At 48.5% G+C, this 13,833-nt stretch overlaps 1 protein-coding gene across 1 annotated transcript in view; it reads right to left on the reverse strand.

Moving 5' to 3' along the window:
• The window catches only part of STX2 (syntaxin 2), a 41,769-nt gene extending 29,743 nt beyond the window's left edge, over positions 1–12,026 (reverse strand). The window contains exon 1 of the mRNA XM_012558026.2: positions 12,014–12,026. The gene's annotated coding sequence lies outside the window, so the exon portion shown is untranslated. The remainder of the gene's footprint in view (positions 1–12,013) is intronic.
• Between the last annotated feature and the right edge of the window lie 1,807 nt (positions 12,027–13,833).

A 13,833-nucleotide genomic window follows, 5' to 3' on the forward strand; every position in this document is an offset into this window, starting at 1 on the left:
CCAGCCGAGGGCAGCTGGGAGCTGTGTCGGCACCAGCCGAGGGCAGCTTCAAAGTTAGAAGCCTGCAGGGCCCAGCCCCAGGGATTTTGAGTCAGCAGGGCTGGGTGGGCCTGAGAATCTGCATTTCTAACCAGTTCCAGGGGATCCCCATGCTTCTGGTCCAGACGTCACACACTGAGAACCGCCCTTCTATGTAATCAAAATAAGCTGACTGAAAAATCTAAATTAGGAAGAAAACAATTTTTGTCTTCAGCTCCAGGGTAGAGGAGACAATAAACGAAGACCCCAGGGAACGGATATCTAAATCACATAGTGTTTACTAAAGACAAGTGACGCAAAACCCATTCGTGAGATACTTCGGGTGAGAGAGAGAGAAAGCAGAGCCGTGGAGAGTTCAGTGAGAGAGCAGTTTGCATCTTCTCCCTGAGGCCACGCCTCGTCAGTCAGCTCCATTCCGGCCTCAGGAAAGCAGAGGTGGCAATGGATTTCAGGGGTTTTCAGAATCCTTCTTACAGAAGTCAAAGGGTCTTTGCCCATCAGAGGTCTGAAATACCAGCTTTATTGATCTACAACACAGGAATAATCTGGACGAAAGTCTACTAAAATTCAGCTAAGAAAAATCTGCAAAATGTAGTAACTGTGTGTTAAGGAAGCAGGACAAATCCTTCCTCTGTCCCTCCCAGGACCACAGGAAGGTATGAGCAGCGTGGCCTGGAGGACCACTAACATTCACCGCTTCCTGCCCTGAATCTCTGGTTAGCCAACTTTAAGGCCGCCCTCTTTCAGCCCAGGGGCTCTTCCGTGCATAGATAAGACTGTTCAGTTATAGCAAGCAGGAGAGAAACACGTAAGCAAAATAGAGATCGATGGCCTCACAGGCAAGAGGGCTCGTCTGAGAAGAATATAAGGAGCCCTGGTGGCGCAAAGGTTAAGTGCTCGGCTGCTAACTGAAAGGTGGCGGTTCAAACTCACCCACTGGCTCCACAGGAGAAAGACCTGGTGATCTGCTCCCGTAAAGACTACAGCCTAGAAAACCCTATGGGCCAGTTCTCTGTCACATGGGGTCGCCATGAGTTGGAATTGACTCCACGGTACCCAACGACAACACGAGAAGAATATAAAGAATCCTCAGTCACCAGGTGCTAAAACCTGACAGCCTCAAGGAAAAAAATAGAACCTCCCCCCCGCCCACACCTGCTCATAAAGGGTAAAGGATGACTGTAGTCACCTAGCTCAACTTAGGGGCCGGCTGGCTGCCCTTGGAGCTGTGTGACTGCGCGCTCCATGTGCACTGACCGTTCACTCTATTGACAGCAACTCTCACTTCAGCATCTTCCCAACAGTGGTCCTGTGTTACACTGAGCTGGAAAATGGTGGAGTTGAGATGGCCTTGTCTATCTGACACCAAGAACGCTTGCTCCCCTGAGATGTAGAAGCTTTCCTTCAAGTCCTTCCCCTTGGTCACTGCAGACACAGCCAGTCTCCTGCTCCCTGGAACTCGCCTGCGTGTCTCCAAGGCCTGGCCTCGCCCAGCGTCCCTGTCTTCTAGAGTTTATCCCCGAGATGCACCACGCTCCGTCCCGATGCCATCCTGCACCATCCCAGGGCACACTGCTCTCCCTTGTCTCTAAATTCCCATTGGTAATTAATCACACACTAACTTGGCACTCGTTGGGGGGTCTTCCTCTTTTTCAAGATGGATTGACACAGTGGCTGCAACAATGGGCTCAAACATAGCAATGATGGCAAGGATGGCACGGGACCAGGCAGTGTTTTGTCCCATTGCACACAGGGTCACTATGAGTCAGAGTCGACTGGACAGCACCAAACAAGGACAACAACAGCTGGGCACTGTGTTTTAACTACTTCCTATGGGGATTCTTCTTGTCTGCTCAACTGTGGGGCCCTAGAAGGAAATGAGGAGCAGTGGGGGTTCCATGGGACAATTCTCGCCTTCCACCAGGAGACCAGACTTGAATTCCTGGCCCCCGTACCTCATGCGCGTAGAAGGCACTGCAGGCTACTTTGATGCTGAGAAGCGATGGTGTCCACAACAATATGCTAACGAAAGTCAGTCGTTTCCCTATGGAAATTTCCACATTATATACTGACTGCACACCACATAACAGTCACTGAATAAACAATTACTAAAACCAGTTGGTGTTAACTCCTGTTGACCCATGTATCAGAGTAGAACTGTGCTCCACAGGGTTTTGGAAGCAGATCACCAGGCCTTTCTTCCGAGGAGCCTTGGGTGGGTTTGAATTGCTGACCTTTAGGTTAGAAGTTGAGCACTTAACCATTTGTGTCACCCAAGGACTCCTCAACACTTATTAAAGACATCCAACTCCTATCGTCTGACCCCACGTGATGCATGACTTTTGTTCACAAAGTCATTCAGCTGCTGGTAAATAGTTCGTGTTTCCCAACCTGTGCACCATGACGAAGCCTTGGGGCTAGGAACGTATTTTCTCTATTATCTTATGTTTCACTTTTTATTTTTGAAAAGTTTATATTTCTTGCTTCTACCTGGAATCCTCAAAACTACTGGGTATCAGGAAAAAGGCCCGCTAACACTGCCTTTGCTTTTCCATTCATAAAAAAGAAAACAGAACTGACTACCAAAAAACAGTGATATTTCTGGCTTTCTGCCTAAGCTACATCATTCGTGTCTTCAGTGAATGCCCACTTCCGATTTTATGCTGAGAAACGGCGGGACTTGTACAATAGCCCTGCTTATGGCAGTGTGCTTCCTGTAGAAAACAAAACGTCTCGTGGCAAAACATTCACGGAAAGCACTGGGAATACTCTCCAGTATGACACACTTGCTCTCCAGTTTCAAAGTACAAAACAAACACTCACATATGAACATTCCGTTTCTGCTAAATTTTAAGGAATTCTCCTTAAAAGTAGCATTATAGTAAGAGCACGATTGTCCCAATGTGAGTCTTATCGTCAGGAGTGGGCACGAAGTAGCTTCCACATTTAGAGACAACGTAATAGGTGTAATTTGTCACTGGAATGCTCGGTGCTTAGAATTCAGCAGAAGCTGAATTACCACAAATTAGTAGAGTCCAGAGTTGGATGAAGTCCAGGCTTCTTTCTCCATGTTGCTCTCCCCATACATGTATACTACAGGCTTTCTATATAAATTACACTCACAGGAAAATAAACTTAGGAAATTATTATCTTGAACTACATACACTGGTTTAGTACCTTTGCTGCTAGAATGCATTAATTTATTTTTTCAAAATTAAGTCACCTAGGTAAAAAAAGAAAAGAATACTGGTAATTAAATGTAGGGAAAAGCAGATGGTTGGCCAGTTAACAGTCATGGTCCCAAATGTCATGGTCCCAAATGTAACATTCCTTTCTCATATTTTTATATAATTAATAATACTTTTATACCCTTCGGTGCAATGGATCAGTTTGTGTGGCCTTTCCCATCATGGTCTGGTAACTCTCACCCAGGCGACTGGGCGGGGCTATGCAAATCAGGTAACTGGGGCCCACCAAGGGGACTGGTCAGTTTTGTTATCCTGCTAGGCTTAAAAGAGAGGGAATTCCAGAGCAGAGAGAGGATCCCACCACCACCAAGGAAGAAAAACCAACAGTGAAGTGTGTCCTTTAGACCCGGGATCCCTGTGCTGAAAAGCTCCTGGAACCAGGAGACCAAAAGAGAGAGAGAGAGCTGTAACAATGAAGATGGCAAGAAGCAGTGGCAGAGAAAGGACAGAAGAGACCAGCAGGAGACGGTGCAGCGGGCTTCCTGGCCCACAGAGAGAGAAAGCTGATGCTTCCGGGCAGGAGGCTCGTTGGCAGAGGAGGGTGCCTGTGAGCACCTGGCAGAGCTACCACGGAGCTAGAGCTGAGCGCCTTCAGGCCAGGCTTACTGGCAGAATGCAGTGCCTCAGGGCACTTATTGGCAGAGCTAAAGAGAGCTTTTTAACACTTGCCTGAACAAGGGAGAGGCCAAGGGTCAGAGAGAGGTGTGCCCACAAGCAAGGCTGAGAAGAGGCTGTCCTGATGGAACAACTGTCTCCTGAGCATTCCTGAGCCTGAACTGTAACCTGTTACTTCCCTAATAAACCCTATAATTGTGAGTATTGCCTGTGAGTCGTGTGTGGCCATTGCAATTAATTATTGAACCCAGCGGAGAAGTAGAGAATGCCGTGGGAGGGACAGCTGGTGTCAGAAATGGTCAAGATGGCAGAGAGAGGAAGCATGTGTGACCTCCACTTCATAGGAATCAGCCTTGGGCTGTTGATCTTGATTCTCCTACCCCCTTGTGAAGTTAGAGGAGGTCAGAAGATGCCCTGGCCACACTACTTTTACATACTGTATGGAAGAAAGTTACCTTTTTCCATGGTTTTGTATTTTTACTACACTCTTGTTCCATTAATATTATATAGTTTTGCATGTACTTAGACTTTGCGTAACTTTTATTATACTTCACAGATGCTTCTGCAATGTGATTTTTTTCTTTCAATTGTATGTTTAGCAATTTCTCCATGTTGACATACGTGGCTCTAGCGTCAGCTTAAACCACACACATGGTTCAACTCAATGCATTCATTTTCACTGTGTAGTGTTCCATCACAGAAACGTGTCACAAGGTGGCCATCCGTGCTCCTACTGTGTCCCACCACTTTGCTGTTACCAACAAAACAACATTCCTGCAGGTGTCTCCATATGCCCGTTAAGATTCTTCTCTGGGATATACACACCCACCTACATATCCAGAGAAGAAACTGCTGAGCCACAGGACGCGAGCGTCTTCAGCTTCACTAAGTAATGCCAGAGTGTTCCCAATGTGGCTGTAAGAAAGCCGACCCACTCCAGCACTTTGCCGGGCTGACCCCCAACCCCACAGAGCCAACCAGTTCCTCTCCCAGAAGTCAGGACCCAAACTGAGCCGGTGGTCGGGCACTATGGCCGCCTCCACCCACTAAGTCACAGGAATACCTAGCAGACCCATCTGCAGAGGAAGAAGTGAGGAGCCACAGAAGCTGAGCCCAGGGGCTGGAGCAGGAGAGAGCAGAGGGAGGCGGAGAGAACAGCATGCGGGAAGGCAGGCAAGGAGAGTTAGGAAAGTGGAAAACCTGGGCGCCACGCTGGCTTCCTCCCCCTCCATCAGCATCCCCTCAGGGCTACCTCAACCACACCTGGAGCCTTCTGCTTCCGTCTCCACAGCCTCCACCCTAACGCGAGCCCTTACCACCTCTGGCCTGCACGCCACACAGCCGCAGAGGGATCTTATAAAGGCGAAATCAGATCATGCCAGTCCCCTGCTCCAATCCCACCAGGGGCTTCCTGCCGCATGACCAATTCCCAGCTCCTCGGTGACCTGGGCCTCCCTCTCCGCACTCATACGTCTGCCCCTAGCCACTCCTGACCTTCCGCCCCGACCATGCCAACTGGCCCCACCCCAGGGCCTCTGCCAGACCACTCTCTGCTCAGAGGCCTTCCCCTGTGCCCACCCACACCCCGATCACCTGGGCTTTTCCTTCACAGCACATGTCCCTAAAGGACAATTAATGGCCATTTGCTTGGTTGTCTATTGCCCATCTCCCTCACTTGAAGTTTCATGACAGCAAGGACTTCACCTGCTTTTTCGAGTTTCAGGGATGGGGGTCAGGGAGTTGAGAACGAACAGGCAAAGGACAGAGAGACACCAAGAAGCAAAGACAGAGAGAGGGGGCACGGGCTGCGTGAAGCAAGTGCAAAATGGTGGCGCCCTGTCCCTGGCTCCCTGCCCTGGTGAAGTTTGAGGGTGCTTCCTGCCCGTGGCGTCTCCACCTTCCCATATCCCCTTTCCTGATCTGGCTAATGGGTTTCTGTCCCTTGCGACCGGAAGCGCCTTGGAGGCAGCAGACTCCATTGAAGGCTCCATGTTTCTCAGCAAATACCTGCAGTGGTCTGTCAGTGTGTGCTTACAGAAGTTCAGAGCAAAGCGGCGGCACAAGCCTGGCCTGCAGGAGCCCGGCCTGGAGCAGTGGACTGCGGCCGTGTGCAGAGGGCATGGGTCTCCAGGAAAGGCAAGCCTCAAGACTCCCCGTGGCAGGCCTGGGCTGCGGCCAAAAGAGGTCAGGCAGTATGTGATACATCTCGAAGCAAATGTTCACTTTTCCTGTCACCAACTATGAGGATGTGACAAATCCCCACTGCTCACATCTCTGTGCAGGTCTGTCACCAGCTGCCCACGCAGCACTTCCTTCTCTGACCTTGGCTTCCTGGAGTGAGGTCAGAGCTCACAGGTTAAAGGACACTGTTCTCCAGACTGCCAAGTGGGCCCAAGACCTCAGACACCAGGCGCAAGCTTGAAGGCCCACGACACGCACACTTCTGATCTGCTAGATACAAATTCGAGGTCTTCCCACTACCTCTTCGGGATGCCAGCCACAAGCTTGGGGCTCTCCCTGGGCTCCCTCACTCCTGACCTGCTGGTTCCCACTACTCCTTTGGGTCCAATGATTCGCTGGAATGACTCACAGAACTCAGGGAAAGCACTATACTTATGAGTACAGCTTTACTGTAGGGCAAAAAGGATACAGAGAGACGAATAGGGTGAGGTCTGGGAGGGTTTCCAATGCAGAGCTCCCACATCCCAAAGGGTGCGCCACCCTACCATGTACGTCATGTCTTTCACCAACCAGTAAGCCCACAGAAGTTCTGTATCCAGAGCTTTTACTGGGGGTCTCATTCCTAATGCAAACTCCAGCCCCTCTCCCGGAGGTCAGTCAATATCAAGAGGTGACCACAAGCATCCCCAGGTGGGGCTTCCTGGCCTGGCCACCATGAGGTGGTCACCACGAGGTCAGTCCCTCTGGCCTGGCCAGCCTCCACCCCAGAGCCGCCTCTCCAGATTAACCTGTCAGGCCTGGAGTCCTTACCGAGGACACATAAACCATTAGGGAAATTCCAAGGCTTTTTTAGGGATTATCTCTAAGGAATTGAGGATAAAGACCAAATTCCTGGGTAGAGTTAATGTAAACACCCCAGGCAGGCAGAGCAAGGGGTTCAGACAAGGGAGCAGCATGTGTGGGGGCGCAGAGAGGGCGGGCATTTCAGGAACAGCCAACACTGTCTTAGGACTGGGGCGAGCACAGCCAAGGTCTGTATGCCAAAGGGGAAACTCCGATGCTTTGCCTACAGCTTAGATTCTCTACTCCTTAAACTCAGGGGAGACCTGAAGCTAAAAACGAGAAGCAATTAACCTGTGGAAATGTAGAGGTTTTCCTATCTTAAAACAAAATACACATCTATGTATGCTAACAGATGTATCTGTTATAGTTAAGAATAGAGAAACTACAGATTCCAACTGTGGGAACTGTTTGCATGACAATAAACAAAATATTAAAAACATAAAAGTTTGGCAGGATGGAATAAATTATGAAATTTTAAACTATAAACATATATATATGAAATTATAACTATAGCATAAATTCTTAGGTTTTTTTTCAGTGAACTATTTAGGAAAAAAAATGTTCTTTTTTAAAAATTGGAATCCGAATCCTTACTTCATAACATTCTCAACTACATGAGCTATTTGAGCTTCCAAAGAAGTAACTTAAAAAATATCTGGGCAGAGTTTGTCCGGCCCTTTAAAAACTTGTATTTGCTACTGAAAGCCTTGAACCCAGGAATTAAAAAATACTCTTCTCATTTCTGTTAGGTCTACGAGTGAACAGCATACAGCTATGGTGAGCTTGCATTTATAATCTGATGTTTGTGTTCATTATCATGCCAACAATTCCCACAGCTGCAATCTGTAGGTCCTCTCTCCTTAACTATAATGAACATATCCTTATGCATACAGGAACTCTGGAAACAAGATAATCAAAATATAGGCGAGGCCATTAGCTCCTAGAACGTTGCTGTTATTAGGTAGTATCAAATTGATTTTTGACTCATAGCAACCCCTGGTGGCACAACAGTGCAGCACTCAGCTGCTAACTGAAAGGTTGGCAGTTGGAACTTACCCAGTGGCTCCGAAGGAGAAAGACTTGGCGATCAGCTCCCAAAAAGATTACTGTCCTATAGGGTCACTAGGGAAACCCTGGTGGTGTAGTGGTTAAAAGCTTGACTGTTAACCAAAAGGCTGGCAGTTTCAATCCACCAGCTGCTCCTTGGAAACCCTACGGGGCAGTTCTACTCTGTCCTGCAAGGTTGCTATCAGTCAGAATCGACTTAAAGGCAATGGGTTTTTTTTTTTTTTTTGATAGGGTCACAATGAGTCAGAATCAACTCCACGGGTGTCATGGATTGAATTGTGTCCCCCCAAAATATGTGTCAAGTTGGTTAGGCTATGATTCCCAGTGTTGTGTGGTTGTCCTCCATTTTGTGATTGTAATTTTACGTAAAAGAGGATTAGGATTGGATTCTAACACCCGTACTAAGGTCACATCCCTGATCCAACGTAAAGGGAGTTTCCCTGGAATGTGGCCTGCACCACCTTTTATCTTCCAAGAGATAAAAGGAAAGGGAAGCAAGCAGAGACTGGGAACCTCATACCCCCAAGAAAGCAGTGCCAGGAGCAGAGCATGTTCTTTGGACCCAGGGTTCCTGCGTGGAGAAGCTCCTAGCCCAGGGGAAGACTGATGACAAGGACCTTCCTCCAGAGCTGACAGAGAAAGCCTTCCCCTGAAGCTGATGCCCTGAATTTGGACTTGCAGCCTACTAGACTGTGAGAGAATAAATTCCTCTTTGTTAAAGCCATCCACTTGTGGTATTTCTGTTATAGCAGCACCAGATGACTAAGACAATGGGCAACAAGAGAGTCAAACAAGTCCCCGGGTGGTGCAAATAGTTTGTGCTTGACTACTAACCTAAGGGAGACCCAGTGGTCAAACAGTTAAGCGCCTGTCTGCTAACCAAAAGGTTGGCAGTTTGAACTCACCCAGCAGCTCTGCAGGAGAAAAACTTGGTGATCTGCTCCCATAAAGATTATAGCCTGGAAAGCCCTATGGGGCAGTTCTACTCTGTCACATGGGATCACTAAGAGTCTCCTAGAATAGCCATCCCATTTTGATCTGCATACGTACTAAAATGTGCTCCCTGATGCCTTCTCCACTCTTCCTTCCCTATGAGCACTCACAGTGAGCTCCACTAACCACATCCCTTTGTGTGTCTCTGTACCTAACCCACCACCTGGGACAGACCAGGTACGCAAATGTCTGCTGGACATTTTACTTTTTGTCACTTGGAAGCAACATCTTTCTGGGTTTCAAGTCTAAGAGATCTTAGGCAAGTCATTTCAGCTTTCTACGCCCAAATGAACTGGATGCTCCAAAAGAGAATCGTTGGTGAGAAGCAAATCTGTCCTTGACAAACAGCACTGGACACGCCAACATTTAGGTCCCTTCCAAGAGTGGAGAGTGGTAAGTAAGCTCTGCTCAGGAACAAGCATTAGGAGCTAATAAGGGAAACTTTTTGGAGGCATCACAAATATTCTGTTAGTGTGGACAATGCAAATGAGGCATTTTAACTACAAAATTAAATACTGAACTTTACCTGGGGGAAGAAACAATCATTTAGAAATATGGTTGTAAATAGACATTTAGCTACTCCAGGAATTACTTGAAAAGGACACATTTCTGGGGTGAGGGGGAGGAGGGATCGTTTAAACTTTTACATCTGGCAACTTTAAGATGGGTTTTAAAAGTTAATAGTTATTAAGCTTTAAGTATGTCAAATTTAATGTCAACCTCATATTCTATACTAGGGAGAAGGCTGATTTTTATAACTTCCTGAAAACGTAAGAAGACCCAGTAAATATTAATAGCCCTTATAATTACATAGCTCCTTCTCCCTCCCACCTTCTCCCAGAACTTCACACGTACTAGACAGTTTTATGTTTCACAACTCCCTCTGTGAGGAAGACAAGAGAGATACTATTATCCTTGTTTTATATAGAGAAAAATGGAGGTTTTGAGAGGTTTAAAAATGATCTGTCCAACATGAGACGACTCCAGAAGCAGAAACGGCCATTAATTTGCTACAGGACTGCTCAGTCTCTCCATCTAAAGCAGGATGCTGTGAGGCTACCCGAGGTCACTGCTAGCTCTAAAGCTCTGCAACAGATTTACATGTTCTTACCAACGCTATTTCAGTAAGAGTTAAAACATACATCGTCAACTTCAGGGGCAATAAATAATTGTCTTATTTGATTTTTGCTAATCAAGCTGAGACAAGGTGCTCACATATTCTATTGACAGATCCTTCTTACTAGTTATTACCCATTGCCACAATCTTGGCTATCTTTTGCTAAAATAGTTACAGCTCTCAAGTTCAGTGCCCTACGGCATTTCTTCATTTAACAAACGTCTGAGCTCCTATTACGTGGCACTGTTACTCTGTACAGTGAGATAACACAATAGTAATCTGCTAAATTTAATACAGAAGCTCAAAATATGTGACTGGTAATAAAGGGTGGAGGAAAAAAATCACTATGAAAAAAACTTTCTTGAATTATTTAAAAAAAAAAAAACAAACCTGTTGACTTCAAGCAGATTCCAACTCATGGCAACCCCATGTGTTACAGAGTAGAACAGTGCTCCATAGGGTTTTCTTGGCTATAATCTTTATGGAAGCAGGTCGCCAGGCCTTCTTTCCACGGCGCCACTGGGCAGGTTCAAACTGCCAACCTTTAGTTAGTAGTTGAATGCAAACCATTTGTGCCATCCAGGGAACCTTCTGGAGCCCTGGCGGCACAGTGGTTAAGAGCTCGGCTGCTAACCAAAAGGTCGGCAGTTCGAATCCACCAGCAGCTCCTTGGAAACCCTCTGGGGCAGTTCTACTCTGTCCTTTTGGGTTGCTATGGGCCAGAATCGACTCAACAGCAACAGGTTTGGTTTGGCTTGGTTTTAGGGACCTTTCTTAGATAATACAAAAGATGAATTCATTGCCTTCCTCGATAGGGGGGTTCCTCATCTGAACCACAGAACACTGGTAGCAGCTTGAGTGAGCATTTTCTCTACTCTCACCATTCTAGAAGCAAAGGGGAGAAGTTACTTCATTACATGCAATGGATGCCTTACAACCCTCAATCTGAGGCTGCCAGCTCTTGTGAGAACCGGGGCTCTATCTGTGTAAGACTAAACAAAATGGTAAAACCTCAGCGTTAATTAGGACCTGTGTTTTTAAAGGAAAAAAAAGCCATAATTAGTTCTGTTAGCCTAAAATGTTTCACTGCTTGAGCGTTTTAGAAACATCCACTATTGTTTCACCACCGGCTGGTTCACAGTACTGTCATCTTTACACGCGCAGAATGCGTGAAGAATTATTCCATTCTGTGTGAACTGCTTTCCCTTGCTAAAGCGGAATGCAAAAGTTAATTCACCGAGCACCTAAGCTCAGAGCACCCACCAGCTGGGCGTGCTGGTGTATGAAGAGTAAACTGTCTACTGGGCGAACACAAGAGACAAGCTGCCTCACCCCACCCCCAGCATCCAGCATATCCCTTCGTGCATTCGCCCCACACTCATCCTGGAAGCAGTTATTAACAGACAATTTCTGGCTGTGATAAGTGCTGTGCAGGAATCCGCCAGTGCTGCGGAAGGGCAGCTTCAGAGGAAACGCCCTGGGGGGGCAGCAGAGCATGGTCCAGAAAAGGGGCTTCCCGCCCAGAAAGGGCTCTCGGCCCCTCTCCTGCGACTCCGGGCAGATGCGACCCTTCCCAGGAGTTCAGCTTCCCGGTGCTGGAACGAGGGCGGCAGTAAGAGGTCCTGCCTCTCGGGCTGTCAAAGGGGTGAGTGTGAGGCGGATGGCGACCCCCGCCCAGGACACGTCACCGAGGCCCTGCGCCGAGGAGGGGCCGGGGCGGGCTCGGTGTGCCGGGGGATGGGGGCGCGGGTGGGCGGGAGCAGGAAATGAGATCTGGGGTGGCGCCGGCCGGGCCACGGGGTCGGGGTCCGCGGAGGGGCGGGAAGAAGGGTCGCGGTACTGGGATCCCTTCTCCCACCCCGGAGCCCCCGCCTGGCCCCAAACCGCTACCCGCCGCCGCCCCTCTCACCGCCGTCAGGTCCGGCAGCCGGTCCCGCATCCCCAGGCCGGGCGGCGCTCCCCGCCGCTCACGCTGCCCGCCCCGCGGCTCGGCCGGCCGCGAGTTCTCGGTCGCGCGTCGCCGCCTCAGCCGCCGCGGTCCTGGCTCCACGCCTGCCCGGCAGCCGCCCTCCTCCTCTCCCGGCGACGCTGCCTCGGCAACCGGCCACCGCTTTGCGCATGCGCGAACACCGCCCGCAAACTCCCTGCGGGAATGCCGCGGGCGGGGGCGGGGCCAAGGCCTGGAGTGAAGGGGCGGGGCCTAGACGGACGGAAAGAACGGGCGAGACTTGGACGCGACAGGGCGAGGCCGCGAAGTGTGGGCGGGGCCTGGTCTGGGGAGGGGCCTGGAGTGAAGGGGCGGGGACAGGGGGATCCTATCTGGCCCCCTCTTCCCTAAGTCAGATACGTATACCACTTATTCCTTCTTGATCTGTGCTTTAGCTTTCCCTCCCATGGCTCTATTTACTGAAAAAATAGCTCATTTACAACACAAAGATTGAACCCCAGTGTAAACTATGGAGTTAAATTAATAATTTATCCATGTTGGTTCATCAATTGTAACGAGATGTTAAAAAGAGGAGAAACTCCCGGACACCCTTTTAACTCAGTGCTGAAATCACTCCTGACGTTCACCCTTCAGCCAAAGATTAAACAGGCCCAGAAAACAAAGCGAGACTAAATGGGGACACCAGCCCAGGGGCAAGGACAAGAAGGCAGGAGGGGACAGGAAAGCTGGTAACGGGGAACCCAAGGTCAAGAAGGGGAGAGTGTTAACATGTTGTGGGGTTGGCAACCAATGTCACAAAACATTATGTGTATCAACTGTTTAATGAGAAACTAATTTGCTCTGTAAACCTTCATGTAAAGTACAATAATAAAAAAAAAAAAGGAAAGAAAATATACGTGGAGGAAAAACGGTGTACAGGAGCAAAGGGGGCTATTAGTCTCCTGGGGCCGCCAGAACACAGCACCTCAAAGCAGGCAGCTGACGGGAACGGAAGTTTATTCTCTCACATTTCTGGAGGTCACGAGGCCAGAATCAAGGTGTGTGCAGGGCCGTGTTCTCTCTGAAAGCTCTACAGGAGAGTGCTTCCTTGCCTCTCCCGGCAGCACGTGTCCCTTGCCTTGCGGCTGCAGCACACCTCCATCTGTGCCTCCGTCCTCACACGGCCGGCTTCCCTCTATCCATCTGTGTCTGTTCTCCCCTTTTATAACGAGCCGCTCAGACGGGATGGAGACCCCCTACTGCTGTATGACCGCACGTTAACCGATAACATCTGCACAGACCCTCTTCCCAAACAACGTCACATTTGTGGGTCCAATATATCTTTTGGAGGGACACAATTCAAGCCATAACAGGGGGATATGGGAACTCTCTGTACTTTCTATAAACCTAAAAGTGCTCTAAAAAATAAAATCTATTTTTAAAATCTACCTGATTTTCACATGAAAAAAAAAGCTCTTTTAATGAATTTTAATGAATTTAGCTAAGCAACAGAGGAGCTGGATGCAGTACGTCTGCAGAAAGTAGCCTTTTTAAGAGTCTGCATCCAGCCTTCAGTGTGAATAAAGAAGAAATAAAGTAATGTACATAATGCATCAGAATAAAGCAACATAAAGTGACAGGGGTGGCAGGATGACAACACCTGCAGGTCAGGCACTGGGGTACACAGATTAGCAAGAAGAAGAAAATATGGGGCATGATGATAGAGAAGAAGAAGACAGATGGGCCAGAAGGTGTCAAGAGTTTAGGCCAACCACAAAGTTAGAGTGAACAGTCCCCAAGAC

Source organism: Trichechus manatus, unplaced genomic scaffold (genome assembly GCF_000243295.1).
Source record: "Trichechus manatus latirostris isolate Lorelei unplaced genomic scaffold, TriManLat1.0 scaffold00131, whole genome shotgun sequence".
Lineage (NCBI taxonomy): Eukaryota > Metazoa > Chordata > Mammalia > Sirenia > Trichechidae > Trichechus > Trichechus manatus.